Genomic DNA, 19,638 nt, shown 5'->3' on the forward strand with positions numbered 1-19,638 from the left:
AGGATATCTGAGTCTCAGTAAGGAAGAATAAGGCCGGCTTCGCAGTTTCGAGGTGAAAGTGAACCGCGTTAAGATTAGAGTTGAGCCCCCTAACATTGGTAAAGTCCACTGAAAGCGTGGAAGGGGATGCCTTCGGTAAATTCTTCCGTTTGCCCCGAGATCGAAACCTATAGTTTTTAGCGCAGTTTTTGCCCACCCCAGAATACGAAGGGCAGCCTGTGCATCCACCACCGAATACTGATTGTTCCGATCATGGACGCTCAGAGGGGGATTCTCCACAGCGGAAACGTGTGGTACCCCCCTGGGGTAATCTCTGTTTAAACTGCATCTTCATATTCTGGGGGGGGGGGGAATTGATAGGCTCCGGGAGTCTCACTCACCGCACGAAACGCGAGTACAATAAGATGAACCTATTGCATCACTTCACGCCGGTTTTCTGTGAGATAGTGGTACTGCCCCGGTCGTGCCTGCCCGTTTGGCTGAAGCCCGAAAGCAACAGCATGGCACTCCCACTAGGAAGGGGGTTGACTGACTGCACTGGTGAAATAACCTCTGTCACAGGTTATTTCACCAGTGGGCGATGGGGTCGTCACGTCCCGACGCCTTTTCTTAATCATATTAAAATGAATCTAAAGTTAAAGATAAACTGTATAATATACAATAGAAATAATATATTGTAATAGTGTAATAAATCTTATTCTTAGTTAAGTATATGTGTATTTCATCATTAAAATACGCGTTTTTGTATAATATTAACCAAAACAGCTGCTTTTGCTTTTATACAAAGTTAGAACAACAGCTTCAGGTGGAACAAATACGCTTATATTTTTTTTTAATTAAAGCTCCACTGGTGATTATCTTCATTGTTATCTTTATTACTTTAAATTCTAATACTTTATCCTTATTGTGACGCTCTCTGACCGCGGGTATGCAGTCTATAAGTTATATACAGATGCTAAGACGCCTTAGAGACAGAATTTTGTATAGATGTTGAGATGTTTGAGCGACACCACGCTGTGCTACGCGAAACGCTCGCTACACTCTCATCAACGCTGCGGGAGGCAATTACACGTAAGCTACTTATAACGCAGTGCACTGGAGGCTTCATGTGCACTATGTAACAACTTAAATAGCAAGCATTTTGTTAATCACGATGCGTTGATTGACTTGCACGAGAATGGCATGTAACACTTTTCTTGCTTATTTGGGAGATGCAAATCTGATGCTTAAAGATTACCCTCGAGCATGGTCAGCAAAAAATTTTCTTTGAATTGGTACTTTCTATTTAGATTATAGCACAAATTAAAATAAATAACACACCACTATCCTATATTACACAACTATCGTACGACCACAAATTTCTTAACTTTGAGTTTTTTCAATATTGTAAATCTTTGCGAGGCTTGTGGTGAGGGACCTTACTATTTTTATTTGATTTAGAGATACTGAGAGAATATTGCCGTAGCCTCGTCTACAATAATATTACAATATTCACAGGCGAATCAGCCCTCCGTCTTACGATTCCCGTCCCCGTCGCTTTCAATTCAGTGAGTGTCGCATTTTACAATTGTAAAAAAATCCAGTTGTGACCTAGAAATCCTACCTTAGGGGTATCAATAAAATATTTGTTAGTAGTTTGTCAACCGAGTCATTAACCACTATATAAACACACAATTCGGGATTATATAGAATTGAAAAAATAATGTCTATTCCTTGTTATTATAATCAAAACCTCTTAAAATGACAATATGGTCCGGTCAATTTAGACCAAAAATTGAGAGTGAAGGTACATAAAGTCCAAACAAGCTAAAAATCAGTGAAATTGTTCAAAATATAATTATAAATAATATTTAAAAGTTACCCAACCCAGTGTATGAAATTTTTTTATTCAATGTCAAAGGTCTAATTTCTAATTTTTGCGATTTCCAGAAAAACGGTAAATTTTATCATAAAAGTACTTTCGACAAAAATGTAGATCATTAAATTATCTATAAAAAATATATCAATACTTTTTAATTTATTTCTATGACATTATGTTAAATTATAGAAATTAATATCACAATAGCGTGCCTATTTTATATGGCTTATTCTTTATAATTGGCTAATTTAATAATAACCAATAATTTCGGTTTAAAAATATCTCTTATAACTAAATTATAAATATCGTGAATCTCAAAATATCTCAGGTATAAATATCAAAGCTTTTAATCCTAATTTGCTTGGAGATAAACACGAGTTAAAATTTAAACACGAAATTATAAAACATATTCAGTTGAGAGCAAAAAAGTAGATTTATTTCCATCGAAGAATACAGGATCCGAGTTCAATGCCCGTAAAGGTAATAACAAATTATCTGCGTATTTTTTGCTTCGATCCTGCCGCTATTTTTGTAATAACTTTACGTCAATCATGACATCATTTTCTTATTAAAACAATCACTAGAACAAGCCGATATTCTGTAACTCCGAAAAGCGAGTACCGACCTGGTAGGTATCAGTGACGTAAATTTATAATATGTGTAATATTGACAGAAATACATCAACATTCCATAAATCGGTATCGGTACCATTTTTAGAAATTACAAATACAGTTCGCATGTATAATATTAAAACAATTTGTTTCTAAATGTAGGGCTTTCTTAATTTATGCAATATCACAGAGCAAACACTCGTTCACAGCTTACGTTCTTCAACATAACAATGCACATCTAAATGTAAAAAAGATTAGCGTTTTAGTTGAACCCGTGTTATAGGATTAATTTGGCAAATGAGTTCAAAGACTGCAGAAGAAGGTGTACAATTCGACATGTAATTTTTTTATTGGATACTTCATTGGGTACAATTTCACGGTTCACGATCGTTACGTGAATGAGTTTATATTTTAAACTGCCGAAAAAAAAATTTCCTTCTTTTCATAGCTTCTAAATCCATGGAAATTAATCATTTATCGACTAGCCTATATTCCGAATTATAATAGTAACTACACCATCTTACGACAAACTGAATTACGTAGGTTAGTGTAAGGTACACACCCTTAGAACTACATTACATTATTTCTTAATAGTACTGAATCGTAATCCGAGAAGAGAGACTTTCTTCTGAACAGCTTCGCAAACCAACTAGGATCTTCGCCATTAGGTAGTCCCCATTCCTACATCCTTTGGAAACTTAACCCTAGATAAGAAATATCGTTAAATCTTACTTGTTTAATTGATTGGCCTCAATAAGAGCCAAAATAACCCATAAGTACAAAAAATATGTATAAATTTAATGGCCTAGACACGGTCACACATGTCATGCCCTAAGCATTCTCACCAAGTCTCTTTCTTACCCAGTTCGGTCCAGGCATTTCTTATATCTTCCAATTTACCATATTGCCTTCTATTTGTCCTCTTTTTATTTTAGATCACCATGGTTTACATCCTCTGCACATTTATAGTTTTTATCACCTATTTCCGCTAATAGGATTTCCAATAAGGACAAAAGTATGAACTATGTAATTACATTGTTATTATACCATAATCTTTTTAAATTGGCCTTTAGAACAGGTGTATAGGAAGTTAGTAACGTCCGGTAATGAATAATTAGTATAGAATGGACCGTGACGATCGCCCAAGTGGAAATATGTTATCCACCTCTTGTATAGGTCATTAGCCATTGTCTCAGATAAATCTTGGTACCAATACTGATACCATTTAAAAGTCAAACCAACACCTATGCCAGGATAATGTTTGTGCCATCGTTAGACATTTTTTAAAGACAACTTAACCTACTAATATAACATTTTAGGTTATATGTGATGTGTCCTAGGAACCTCTGAATAAGAGTATAATTCTGTAGTCAGTTAGGTAAATAATCGCGGAATATGGTATTTACACCATCACACAACAAAGCCAAATTAATTACTAAAATTTATAGAATAATTTTTATTATTTGTCCTGTTTTGTAAATATTACGTACTCAATCTTATCCTTATATTTTTTTGCTGTAGGATTACGAAATAAAAAAATAAATATAATATAATTAAAATTCCTTTGTTACTTGCTTGTATATAATATAATATTATTGCTTATATATTACGTGGGCTCTAGAGTAATATTTCTAATGGATTCTAATGGTTTTAGGAACTATGCGTTACAAAATATGTACGACTTACGTACGCAACCCAAATTTTAGATTTTGCGTTCACTCGTGACTAAGCTGTATGAACATACATCTTCATAATCAGTTATATATGTAATATAAATAAATAATCTATAAATGTAAACCTAGAAATAATTACAGATACAGAATACAATTTTAAGTATAGAATCTCCATTCGTGATATCATTACATGAAATAAAGCATTTTCATGATTAATCACGCCATAGTTATCATTGCACGCAATGGGTCAAGTATGAAACAATTTGAATGATTTTCTTCAATAATGTTTCAAATTACCATCGTTTATTACCTCCTAACAAAACGAGGTAAAATATTAGTGATAAATTCACTGGCACATTCCAAATTGACTATTAATTATCAATAAATTATAAACAATATATCATTTATACATTTTATATATTATTTAAATCGTTACGAAGTATATATTACTAATTTAATTTATAGTAATTATTGCTTATCTTGCTTGAACGGATTAAAATAAGTCTGACACGGTCTCACTTGGTACAATATCTAAACTGAATCCCAATGGCACTTTAGACGCTTGAGCGGGCTAGATTTTTTTTTGTTTTTTATCTTCTACCGTCTCAGCCGTTTGTTCCCATATAGCAATCTCCATTATACACAGTTATAGGAGACGGTTGTTCGTATGCACTCGTAAAACGTTCCCGACCAGTTTTTATTGTGTCCAGCCGAGCGTGGGATAGCGAAATATAATTGTGTAAAAGGTAAAAATAACCATATTGTTATCGACTTGAACTTGTAAGCCTTAGTTTTAAAAAGAAGTAAAACCGCCCGTGGTAAGGCGAAACGCGAATACCTAAGTTTATGGTTTTAACATGCATAATATATGACTTTAAAATTATTGAGAATATTAATAACTAAATAAATATATGGTCTCTGTGGTATAGTCGTTACTAAGTGAATGCTGGGCTCGGTTACTAATTGGACCCCATAATAATATGTGTATATTACAATTTGTATTTGTATCTTTCATTACTTTTGGTTTTGGTAAACAGAAAATTTTACATGAGATTATACGTTTCGAATGCTTTTTAGCAATCAGCGAGACTAATGTACTTAATAAATTAACTTCTAATCGGCTCAAAAGGTTTTATTAATGACATGCATGATTAGGTACGATTATTATTTACTTGATGTCTCGGTTTAACTCTCCATATGTTCCGAGTTTATAGAAATTAGATTATGAACTTTCCTTTTTGTCCCATTTCTCGATGAAATTGTAATAAGAAAATAATTCAATTATGAGAAAGAGACATTTCTGCTGTGGGACTCATTGTTACAATTGTATTCTAATGATATTTGTGATTGAAAAGTTTTATAGTTATTAAAGGAAATATTCAATTATCTATAGGTTAACTAGGTTTTGGTATAGATGAACGGAAGAGGTTTAAACTTCCTTTAATGGTTGTAATATGTATATAAAAATGAAATGGCGAATTTCATTATACGCTTCATAGATTTTCTATTAATGTTAAGGTAAATAGTACTGTCAAAATGGAAAAACTTGGTCTCGTATTAAATTTTAATTACTTCTACTCGAATTCTATTTATCAATTTTAACTATATGTTTTTTTGTTATATTGCCCATATGAGTGCGTTTATAAGCGCTGATTATAGATCTGTCCTGGACATTAAAAGGCTGGCAACGCACTCGCAAGCCGTCTGGCATTGAGAGTGTCCATGAGCAGCGCTATCAATTAACATCAGGTGAGCCTCCTGCCCGTTTGCCTGCTGTTCAATACATAAAAAGGCAAGCTGACCGTTTCATTAAGTGGTTGGTTAGATCATGTTGGCATTATTGCATCTATCAACATCGCGAAACTACAATTTTACAATTCAAATAAGCGTTATCAAAGATTATACAACTTTCAGTAATTAAAAAGTTTTGAATTATTTATACATTAAAACATAGTATATTACGTGATAATGATGCGTCATGATCATCTCATAAAACGATTAATATTTAAATTCAAAGCTAGTTTTAGTCAAAAGAGATTTCTTTCGATCCTTTTACTTTTAAAAACTTCGATTTGAGTTTTAAGGTAATTTAAATCTAACTGGTGAATTACGCGTGAAATGTATATTTTCCCTTTAAATACCTCTGCCACCACACTGGATTTTTACTTAATTTTGCAACGATTTCATAACTCAAACTCAAAATAACTTAGATAAACAAGCACACTGATGAACGCCTGAAAAGAAGTTACATTAATTGTAAATTTATATTTACTACCATGAGCTCTTAATGCGAGTCTATTGACAACCTACAACTGAGATGCATCACTAATTCGTACCATGACATCGAAAAAACGAGACTTGTTCCCACGTGACCTTACCGGTAATCAGATTTCGTTCGTTCAATTTGTATGAAGATTCCGTAACATGACCGCTCGGCAGAACCGAAATTTGACAGTTGCACCTTCCAACTATGACAGAATAAGCGATTCAAAAAAAGATACTTTTTGTTCAACTTTTTTGTGTCGAACGTGTCCAAATAATAGTTTGGAACAAATTAAATTCTATATTTTGATAAAACTTGTTAATAAAGTTAATATAATAAGATGTACCTACTGTCTAATTTAGGAAAAATATATTATTTGTATATTTCTTAGGGGTATTTTGAGTTTAGAAAGTGTGATTATAAATAAATTATTAAAATATCGACGGAGATGAGGAACAAGACGACAATCCCCCTCTTTAGACTTCTATAGTATAGTATTCGTAGATGTCGAGTTTAGAATTTGCTATAGATCACCGACTTTAATTCTTTGAAGATTCAGTGCAAATAATTGCACACACTATGTTCAATAATATTTGTATATAATATGTGTATTTAATTAATTAGGTAAGTTTAACAAAATCATAATTCCCCAATATATAATATTTTATTTAAGCCCGCGTTGGTTTCGTGTACTTTACCAAATTCTCTAGCAACTTCTTCAACGATTATTCCGTGTATTAAAATATAGTATAATTATTGACACACCTTCATAAGGATTCTGTGTTATAGGTAAATACTGTAAAATAACCGCCGCCTGGTTCTTCATTTTACAGTAAATAAGAATGCTATCACGAGTATTTATTTTAATTAATATTTTCCTCATTATGTTCATGAATTGTATTATTCTACTCTGCTTTTTGTTGTTTAAACAAACATAGATATTTTTCACATTTATAATAGGTACTTTATAGCTTGAAGACCTACTTCAAGCTGTGTTCAATTGGATATAAACATATATTCATATTGTCTCTCAATTCAGCGAGTTTATCAGGTTAAGCTGTAAATAAAATATAATTATTTATATTATATGAATATGGTAACATGTAAACTAATTTTCTACAATGTGAAGGAATTCATTTAAAGTACTTATGATTTTTAAGTTATAAGATGACTTTTAACATCTTTTGCAAAGGGACAGGGATATCAGAAATACCTTCCATATAGGTATTTATTTTTAGACAACAAAGTGAACAATACTAACCGCACCATATTTATAAGTTAAACAATTTGTTAAACTATATTTATAAAACTGACTGAGCAACCAAGATATTGAAAGCTCCTATCAAAATTTTACGAAAACGTTTAAAAATAATAGGTGTCAACTATTAAAGCACCAGAAAACTTTACGTTTTATATATATCGAAAGAATAGTTTTTAAATTAAATAAATTTATATAAAGACATAATATCTTATTGTGATCGATGAATTATTTAAAATAATTTTATATTGTATTTATTTTTATAGAAATATCTGTCGAAGCAAGTTCGACAATTAAATTTTAAAACTTACACAGAAACCTCCAACAATATTATCGTTCGTTCATTCGGTCTTGCGATGCAAATACGTTTCTGCTTATAGGAGGCCATGGTACGAAAATATGCTATTGACTTTAGGTACCTAAACTCAACTGCATCGCAACTGGATTGTTTTAAGGAAGTTCATGATAGGCCCCCAGTTCGCAAGTCAAGGGCGTAAACAAGAAGCACTGGCAAGAAACTTTTGACTGTTTGAACTGGAGCAAAACAATCCCAGAGGTTAGGATCATTTAAATATTCGTCAAATTTATAAAAAGCTTCATTGATTACTTTACGTTTAACGAGGGTTTTGAATTTATTTAGTGATAATTCTCTAATTTCACTTGGGAGTTAGTTGTAAAAACGAAGTCAATTTCCATATAAGGAGTAGTTTATCTTCTAGAACCTGGTTGCTCGTACACTCAAATTAGTTCTGTTTCGAGTATTATACTGATAAAAGTCACCAATTGTTTTAAAATCATTTATATTTTTGTACATACAACAAGGCTTCAAGAACATATTGACCAGATAGTGTCATAATATTTAACTCCTTAAACTTATTCCGTAATATAGGTTTAAATAATGTTTGCATTCGAAGTAAACAAAAACATGCAACACGACACCGCCCTTCGAGAAATATGTAAGGTTGCCTAAATATACAATTGTCTATCACACCATACGGGGCCCAGATAAAATTTTCTTTATAATTGATATATTGTATATTCATACATTCATACGTTTATCGATGACTACATAAATATATTTCTGTATTATTATTTAATAAAAAGATATAAATTAGGATTTTCCATTAAACAAACAATGTCGTACCATACTATTACATTCAACTGATTATTTTGACTTTTAAATTTGATAAATACATTTTATTTTTTGTATAACTAGTCTGGCCATAAATACTTAACTAAAAACTACTAAATACTTTACTAAAAACTTTTCTTTTTTTCAACTTTTTAATTATTTTGAATTTAGAACACGTATATTTTTTAAAAAAACTTCTTTCGACTTTGCGATATTTCACATATAGTTTCGTGTCCATTATGAAATTACAATATGGAATGCGGTACTAAGTCGAAAACCAGAAAAGATAGAGGCGGCCGCGTGCTGTTAGAACTACAAAAGCTGTTAATGTTGTTAAAGCCAGAATTCATTTAAATCCCATTAGGAAGCATTAATCTTATCCCGAGAAATGAAGATTCCCGCTTGGAGTCTCTTATTATAAAATAAGATCTGAAACTCGGTTCCTATCATCGATATACAGGACATGCCCTAAATCAATCTGTACAATTAACGATATTGGACCGAAAACGCCTTCTGTCGCGATACGTAGGTGAAAAGCCAAGAAATATCCTCTTTAACGATGAAAAAAATTTCACGATTGAAGAACACTACAATAAGCAAATTATAAAGTGTACGCTTACAGTTCTAAAGAATCTGTTCAATTTGTCGGAAAAAGTACTACGTGGTCATCCTGCGTCAGTGATGGTTCGGTAGGGCGTGTCTTATCAAGGAGTCACACAACTACTTTTTTGTGAAAAAGTAGTGGAAACTACAGCCAAAGTGTATGATGATATAGTCTTGGATCATGTGTGAAACCTCTCAGCAATACCTTACTATAAAATAAACCTGTACCTGGTAACAAGGCACGAACTACCCAAGCCTGGCGTAAAACCAACGTTCCGGACTTTATAAGAGTAAGAATGCCCTCATCTAGCCCAGACCTCAACCATTTAGACTTTAAATTAAGGTCAGTTTTAGAGGACATGGTCTACTCTAAACGACACTGCGACATTGAGTCTCTTAAAAAAATCTGTGAAGCAAGCAGTGGCGAAATCCCCCTTCGAAACAGTGCGTAAATCCGATTCGTGGCCAAACACATTAAAAGCCTGTATTGGCCAAAGGTGGCCTTTTCGAATAGAATATTTTTTGGTGAGACTTTAATAATATTACATTACTTCATTAAAAAAATGCTTGGATATATCATACCTAGTATGATATCTCGTATGAATTGCGCATTCGACTAAAAGCTGTTTGGACTAGTTACCCAAAAACACCGATTACACGACGGTGTGAGAGAAGTATGCATTTTAAAGTTGTTCGCCTCAAATCGATTGCGTAACGGCTAATTATACGTACGCAACTTATCTGATTTTAACTTGCACTTGTCATATAAGGACTCTTTTTAAATTTGGTTGCGACAGCCCTACTTAATACTTTTTTACAGTACATGTCATCAGTAAAAATAAATGTAATCTAAATATGGCAGGTTAAATTACTAAAATTTACATAGACCCAACATACCTAGAACATACAATTAAGGTACGCTAGAGTGGAAGAAGGTAGTCGAACTACCAAAGCATGCGGTCAAGAATCAATAGAATTGCCAATTGAATTGCGTGGACATCACTCAGCTAAAGTACAGTAAGAATCCACTCAAATATGTCCAAGAATGAGGAGTTAAGGTTCACCTTGTGGTTTTACATTAAAAAATGAATCGCCTGAGATCCGTCAACACATACATAAGTCAGCCAGTCCAAAACCATAACATCTAGGTAAACTGGGTCATGGCGTACGCTGAAATCCCTGGAAATGAAAGGGCAGATGAGTTGACAACTACAGTGGTTGATGAATATGAAGAATATTCATCAAAGAATGTAAAAATCTACTTAAGGAATGAATGTTCAGTCCTTCATAGTGCAAATTCTGACATGACATGTTGTGTTTTGCCGAATTTCTACAACGCTTTTATTTAAAAACAAGCCATATTTTCAAGAATGACTAAAAGTGCCACAATGTTTATTACACTTTATTCTAGAATGTCCAGTGTTCGCAGCTGCCAGGTGCAACATATTATTACAAGGATAACTCTGCTGGAAAGGATAAATCCGTACTCCTTCATGCCTGTAAATATTTTAATGTTCCGGGCGGGTTTTCCGTGTTAGCAGCACCATCACATATAGGCTGTAAAATATCCCTGACATAGGCCATTTCACCGAGAAACGAATGCAGAGACGGGTTATAAGATGTATCTACAGAGGCTATCAAAAATGAAAAATATTACTATCGTTTAGCAATATTTTTCCTTTTATTTACTTCACAAAAATTAGACACACTTAGTTTAACGATAAACATTTAATGTTCAATTGCAATTGTTTTCTACTGTTTGATATGGACTAGGAATTTTAAAAGGGCGGAAAATTTGTAAACACGGTTTCGTTATACAACTTTACTGCTAACAATCCATACGATTAATTTTATTTTAAAATTGCGTTTCAATTGTGAAAGAGCCGAACGTTATTCATTTTTTGTAATAAATACTTTAAAACGGAAGCGATAACATAAAAAAGTAAACAGAGAGAGTTTTACAATCTTGTTCTACATAATTTTTCACTATTTGTACCCGAAAACAAAAAGTGGATCACTCAATCGTATTCACCTTGAACAATTCCTTAATCCATACGTAATACTTGGACACTATCTTCTTATTTGTTTCGACTACTTGCAACCAAGAATTTTTCTTGGTTTCTCTTTTAGAGGATTATTGCAATCTCTGCATGCAATACTCCTGACCACATATACCGCATAACACATTTTACGTAGAATAGGCAGTTGAATCCATGTGTAGGTCCTTCAAATGGAAATGATAAATAGATTTCGTCCTTTGTGAAAGTACAATGTCCAAATTTTATACCTTACATTTTCCAAATGATGTAACAGAAAAATTTCCGACCATGATCGACACCATTAAATGAATCGATTAGTCTCGTTAGATACACGTGGAGATTACACGTACTCACTTTCAATGTTTTCAAATCTTTTCACTTCGTAGCTTGGAAAGCAATTGCTATTTATTAACGAGATTATAGTAATGATGCTTTCTCGGTTAAAATTATTATTTTGTGGCGATTGTAGCGTACGTAGTAATTGGACCATACAAATAGCTCAAAGGTCCCGAATACAACTCAAATACCAATTCTCTCTGGCTCTGGCGGCGATATCATTTAACATCAGGTGAGCCTCCTGTTGGCCCCTTATTAATAAAAAAAACCCCGAGAAGACGTAAGACGTAATTTCCATATATAGGAGACATATTTGGTGTCTCGCCTAAGAATCTTACCCATAGATTCTTGATCAAGGTAGACAACGTAGATTGCTTTTGGAAAGCGAACACATTATTGAAAGATTGTTTAAGCGATAGCAATTGGTAGTAATTTCTGACGTTTGTTCCTCAATAGAAAATAACTAGTCATGTCAATTTGCAGACAATCACTGTATTTTATAAATAACGTAGAATAGGGTTGTAAACTTTCATTTAATAGTTTATATGTCGCAGTCAACTAGGGTAATCAGCAATTCAATTAACTAGCGGCCTGAATGATATTCAGCCGTAGCGTTTGTTACAACATTTAATAAACGGGCTGGCTAATGCTTAGGCCATTCGTATGATACAGTCATTATTTGTCAGAAATAAAAAAGATGAAACTTTAAAATAAATATTTTGTATGTCATATGACATACAAAATTATTAAATCGTTTGAGTCAAATTTACATTTTTGGTGTCACTACACTCTCCCATTGTACTTGTTGTTTTTCATGAACCTTTAGAAAACACCATCAAAGTTGTGGTTTGCCGACGCCATATTGACAGTTCACAGGCTAGGCAAGTAATGAAACGTCATCGACCCGATTGCCTAGCTGCTTGATCAACTGGCTGAACATCATTTAGGCCGCCAGTTAAATGGCGCCGTTTAGTTAAACGGCTAGGCTGTTAATTGAACGGCTAATTAGGCTTTGGCTGACATATAAAAAGCTGTCATATGACATACAAAATTATTAAATCGTTTGAGTCAAATTTACATTTTTGGTGTCACTACACTCTCCCATTGTACTTGTTGTTTTTCATGAACCTTTAGAAAACACCATCAAAGTTGTGGTTTGCCGACGCCATATTGACAGTTCACAGGCTAGGCAAGTAATGAAACGTCATCGACCCGATTGCCTAGCTGCTTGATCAACTGGCTGAACATCATTTAGGCCGCCAGTTAAATGGCGCCGTTTAGTTAAACGGCTAGGCTGTTAATTGAACGGCTAATTAGGCTTTGGCTGACATATACATGTAGTACATAACATTAATTTATACAGACAATCCTGCCAGGTGACTTACGATATACTACTAAATATTAAGTTTATAATATTTAAAGCGCTTTAAGCAGCTACAAATTACATAAAACTACGAGAAACTTTAAGTAGTATAATTATAATAAACTCATAATTACCATAGTTGTTAACGGATGGTTGAAGCTTTATTATTTATTCTTCTTATTTTTTTTTAAATATATACAAAGGTTGTTTAGGCAAAGCCTTAAGTTATTATTCCATTTATTTTACATATTAATAAAAACATGAACTTAGTTATAGCTTTTTATATGATTTTTGATTATCTTTGGTAAAGTGACATCCCTGTTTAAAAAGACACTTTGCCCCTCTTGATCATGAAAAAATTCAAGGCTAGTCTATGATTATTCATAAATTATCTTACGTCACGCCGTAAATGTTAGATTAATATTTAGTCATTCTTCTGTGTAACATAATGTATTATTTGAGTTATAATACGTAGTATTGTCAGTATTTTACATAAGACCATCAAATATATGTCCAAGGAATTCTAGATGTTCTCTGGTGTCTGGAGACTTCCTTTGCCCGCTGTCATTGTAATTCCATCTGCCCATCGAACACAAGGGCTCTCGATCTTGTGTCTCGTGGCCATGGCTATTTCACCAGTCATACTTTCCCATACTGATAACATATATTTAATTATTTGAAATCAAAATATAATATATTTATATGTCTATTATATTTAAATTCCCATTACAATGTGACAGACACTACAGAAACAGACAAGTCAATTAACTTTTTCGTTGGATGTCAAACGCACTTACTATGAGCACAACAAAACGTATAAACGTACAACTAAGTAAGGATGTTAATTTTACATATATTATACAATTATCCGAACGCGTAAATGGAAACGATTGCGAGTTCTTCAAGTATTTCATCCAATTAAAAATACATTCCTAATTATTATTTATCTCTCATTAAGTGTTTGTGAAAACATTTCGATTCGCACGACTGCTAAACGTGAATTGTCTTTGGATCATAACACGTGCCTTGACGAAATATTAGTTTATAAATTAATTTAAAAAAATCTATCCTAACACATACAATACGTAAAAAAACAAAAAAAAACAAAGAAACTAAAAGCGATCCGTTCTAAGCAACAAGTATATGTATAAGATCGTAACGAATAAAATGTTCTATAATACTTATTCTACATGTATAAACAATTAGTTTATAAATCGGTTATGACCGACATAAAATTGCGTTTTATTATTGCTATAATTTTATTTTTAGACTCAGAATATAGTCTATAAGAGACAAAATAAATTATTATTCACTATCTAAGTTAACGGAAACTAAGCTAACCTAACATAATCAAGAAGATCGAGAATCAAGAAGCCTATTACATAATAAATATGACACTAAAATTCGCTATAATATATAAATTAAGATATCAACTGGTTTAGATATGCGTGAATAATTTAACCAATTATCTGTTAAAGGTGCACTTCAGTCTCCGTAGAGTATTTGTATACACTGTACACGCATTTACTCTTCTGCCGTGGCACGCGACGCGCGCACCGCGTGCCTTCTATAACCGCCGCGAAAAAATTCAAGCCCTTGTCAATGTCATTTCTGGGCGGGAAAAAGTGACGTGATTCTTGTGTCTGAGTTTACATTATATTTAAACAAGTGATAAGGATTTTCAAGGTTGCCATTTACGGTAAAGTTTGTAAAATTAAATCTTAGTTAAATAGCTGATGAATATTTATCATTTACTGCGATAACCCCAATTGTTATCGTATTGACTATTTAAAATGTGTTTATAGGTAAATTTTCCATGGTTAAAAGTCAAGATTTCAATGATTATTTTTAATAAAAATACGGCCACATAAAATATTAATGACTAAGTTATACTTATACATAGGTACTTTTTAAAAGGGGTTTATTTAAAAAACATATTATGTTTATTTTAAGAATGTATTCAAGAAAAATTATAATTACTTGATTCTGCTCACTTTCATCATAATAATTATATGGACTGGGTATCTTTTTAACATACAAATAATTACAATCCAAAACAAACACAAAAAAACACCTAGTGACAAGTTTTAAGGGGATTACTTTAATCGCAAAATACCTTTTGGTTAGCTTATGTGTCACTCAAGGGCCGTGGAAAATACTAAGTGTGGAATAACCACAACCACTCATTAAACATTTTATTTCCTTTTTTGTATTGACGATAAATAAAATATTCAAGATATGTTATTAAGTTAACATAATAGTATACGAAATTTCCTTATACGTTTTTATTTAAAATGTCAAAAACAATTAATACAAATTTATTTGAATTCAATTTTACTGAGTTTTTTAATTGTCTCTAGGCAAAATCTCAGTAAATTTTAATTGTTACTAGAGTACCATTTCTACATATGTGTAATGCCTAAGTTAGCGCTTAGCACTGACCCTGAGGCAGGTTGAAACTGATCCGCTATAGCCTTAAATCGATATAAGGATGTGATGCTAAGGTAACTTCACCCTTGTCAATAATGACTTATAAAGATACTTATAGCGTAATTGATACATGTTTAAAAAAGTAAATATGTTGATAAATTATGCATAATGTAAAACTCATCCATTTTTCTTATGACGGACAAGAACTTCAATATTTAGTCACGTAGAGGCATCAATTAGAATATTTGCTAGGCCGTTAATTAATATGCCAAATAGTAGAAACCAGTACCAAAGTTTGTATTCTCCGTCAAAATGTTTTCATATCCGCATAATTTACTCTAAAATGTACGTACTTCATTAAAATTTAGTTTATTTTTATATATGTACAATACGTTCATAAATAATAGAACGATGTTATACATAAAATATGAATAGTCTACAATCGTTAGAATAATAAGAATTGAAAGATTGGAACAATATATTAAGAAAACACTTTTTAACCGGATTGAAGTTATGTATTATTTTATAAACTTATAATTATTTACATAATTTTAAATTTAAATTTTCCGACGTTTCGCGTGCTTTACAGCGTGCGTAGTCACGGTGATGGAACAATATATTTTACCGCATAATTATCGGGAAATATATAAATATCAATTTCCCAGTACTGAAAATAAAATAGTAAACTTACCTGTTTAAACATAATGATGATGCATTTTTTAAAATTAATAAAACATAGTTGACGTCATAGCGTCTATCTATAAGTAAATTTACAATTGTTATCTATCTGTTTGCACTATTTAATAGTTTCCAACTTTCAAAGACCTTGACGTTGTTAAAAGATAACAGGCCTTCTAAATCTGCATCTGATAAGGAAAAAACAGCTCTTAAACAAGAAAAAAACATATGTTTAAAATTAAATTAAATATATTATTATAATATTAATACAATATATGAATATAACTATATACGGAGCTTAATTGCCTATTAACAGGATAGGATTATATTTTATAGAATCCTCTGCCTAATCTTTATTTAATTTCCGGTCGTGCCTTACTTCCGGATCATCAAACCACCTGTTCTTTCCCATATGCTAAGACATGTGGGGGAGATACGTTTTCAAATTTGTAAGGTATTTTTAAATTTACGGATCTTTACGTGGCTTAAATCACAACTCGTACCTACTTTTATGTACTAATTTTTATTCAAGCACGCTTCAAGGTTACACAGGTGACGTTGACGTATTTGGCAATTTTAACCAATCGTCATCATCATCGGACGTCGAGGCATACGAAAACCCGTATCACCTCGACATCCGTTGTTCCACAACAGAAAAGTTTTTCCGAACCAATTCTACTAAGAGTCCTTGAAAAAAAGAGTGAGCCAATTGTCAAAAGGCCGGCACCGCACTCGCTAGCCCTCTAGCATTGAGAGTGTCCATGGGCGGTGTCACTTAACATCAAGTGAGCCTCCTGCTAGCCCGCTGTTATTTTAAAAAAAGATTACGGTAATTTATTACGGGGTGGGCAACGCCGAGTATGTAGGTTCTAAGCATGTCTTAGACTCAAAAATGTACGTGTCATACTCTGAACACGCTGTTTACGTGATTGATGGTTTTAATTATATTCACGACATTGACGGTCTCTTGGAATAAATTAACGATCAATGTTCTCGTCAAGTATCCCTGACTTTAATATTAACAGTAAGAGAATATATTAAGCACGCGAAATGATTTACTTGTTTGATGTTTATGGTGTAATTTTATGAGAAATGTTATATATAAATATTGCAAAACACGGAATGCGAGTTAGTGGAACGGAAATACAATCGATATTATCTAATATATTTGTAGAGTATATCGCGCGGCAGTGTCCCCTGCAAGTCGAGCCAAAAACCAACATCCTTTTCTCGAAACAGTTCCGATCTTACTACTTTTTACCACTAAAAAATCTTACTTAAATCATATGATTACTTGTAAAATACATTGTGTTTTCATGTGATGGCCAAGTGAAAAAAATATATAAAAATTGTAATATTGCTATAAGATGTTGTTATGTGAGCTAATGACGTAATAACTTAAGATAGAAGGTCCCTGAAGTAGGAACTGAATAAATTTACCAACTGGATAACACTGATCACACAACATTTTACGATAGAAGATTTGCGTTGCGAGACTGGGTTTTTAATACAAGTTATGTTTTATGGTACATTACAAAACAAATTTCAGTGTATATTTAAATTGAATGTCCATAAGGGGTGACTTTATTGCAAGGTTCTCTTCTAAGCAGTTTTATCGGTATAATTACAATGTTAAACATGTTTACATATAAATCTGCGAAAAACTCCAACAAAAAGTGGCAGTACCTTGGACTCTGTACGGTGTACCGGTTCTTGTATTGCCAACATCATTAACGCTTGTATTTTGTTCTTTTTAATTTCCTTATTCATACAGATAATTTACATTTTTATAAGTTATTTAAAAAAACGTATTTGGTAACGAACTTATTTTTAAGTAAATAAGTATTTGTCTGTCGCCTATTTATTTAAGTTAATCTCCTTTAACATATACGCGATTTATTATGTAACTACCTTGATCGTTCCAATAATTTGTAGCAATGGTGGTGTGCAAAGCCTGCAAAATACTCATATTAGACTTAAAATTGTAACAGATAAACAAGTTATGACAAAATTAAAATTGTTAATTGCTATATTGCGCTATATTCGACTTATTTGGACAACGACAAACAACACGTTTAATTAATATATCAAACATTTTATTTCGAAAACGCTTTTATATAAATAAATAATACATCAAAATTAGTAGGTATTAATAGCACAAAAGTCTTTTGAAATCTATAGCAATAATTTATTATAAACACAAACGCCAAGTTCTCAGATTTCACAAAAAAATTGTAACCCAGTACCAATTCATTTATTTTGACTGACAAAGGCCGTTGCAGACTTGTATATCCTCCTGGTAATGTCACTTAGATACAAACAAATAATTATTTGTTTATTTGTATTTTTAATATGAAACTTGGCATTCGTTCTTGGTATTTTTGGTACCGACCAGTTTTTAAAGATAAAAGTCGAATTTCTTACAAATGATTTGGTTATATTTTTTAAAAGCCTTTAAAAAAAAAAAAAAGAGGAAAGGTGAATATGAATTCTTAATCATTCATTACAGAAATCAGATAAATCCTAACGAAACCTATCTAAAACAAGCTACTTAGAAATAGTATTATGGTATATTCTGAGGTGGGTGATGAAAGCTAGTACGGAATCTAGCTCATTATGCTTGTGTAATATGAAAGTATTCGGGAAAAGCATTCTATTGTTCTGATATCTGTCATAGCATTTCTTTCAATTAATTAAGTCGTAAAGTTTTTATACCATTTATGTCAATTGTCTAGACGTAACCGAATTTCTTAATCATCCCACAATAATACATAAAACTGATTGTTCTGACTACTTCAACAATGCAAAACCAGTGTTATAACACTAGAGAATTTTAATGCGACATTCATTCATAGTATTACGCGTTAAAGTTTGTGCAATGCTTTCAGGATCTCTATATTCACAACATTTTAATAGTCGTTTGACAAAAATTACAAGTACTATTTTACAATTATATCAAAACCAAAGTCAAAAATCATTTATTTATCATCAGGTAACACAATATACACTTATGAACGTAAATAAAAAAGAAATATACATTAAATGCTTCTAATTTTACTAGAACGGAAGAGAAGAACTGGCAATAAACTCTCTGCCACTCTTTCTAATCGCCAAGTTTTTCTGTATTACACAACGTTTGTAAGGAGCTGCAACCTTTATACCATGTTCCACATGAATCTCAAGTAATAAATAATAATAAAATAAATTAAAAACAAAGATTTGTCTCAGATTGTCAAAGATCCTCTATCAGCAGGAGGTATGATGAAATAGGGGCACGCACCTACATTCTTGTGGGAACAAAACGCAAATACATAGCCGAAATAACTAACATCACCGCATACACTAATTCATGTACGACCAGTCACCACAAGTAGCACCCGTTCACGAGTATCAC

At 32.3% G+C, this 19,638-nt stretch overlaps 1 protein-coding gene across 6 annotated transcripts in view; it reads left to right on the top strand.

Annotated features, from left to right (window-relative positions):
• Window positions 1-19,638, top strand: part of LOC123714540 — an 81,590-nt gene that overhangs the window by 41,804 nt on the left and 20,148 nt on the right. For 2 of the 6 annotated variants that reach the window (XM_045668823.1, XM_045668825.1), the window contains exon 1: window positions 14,649-14,835. The exons of 3 other annotated variants lie outside the window; for them this stretch is intronic. The gene's annotated coding sequence lies outside the window, so the exon portion shown is untranslated. Of the gene's footprint in view, window positions 1-14,648; window positions 14,836-19,638 lie in introns of those variants that run through there. One more of the 6 variants, XM_045668824.1, reaches the window with a different exon arrangement.

This window comes from Pieris brassicae, chromosome 9, assembly GCF_905147105.1.
Source record: "Pieris brassicae chromosome 9, ilPieBrab1.1, whole genome shotgun sequence".
Classification (NCBI taxonomy): domain Eukaryota; kingdom Metazoa; phylum Arthropoda; class Insecta; order Lepidoptera; family Pieridae; genus Pieris; species Pieris brassicae.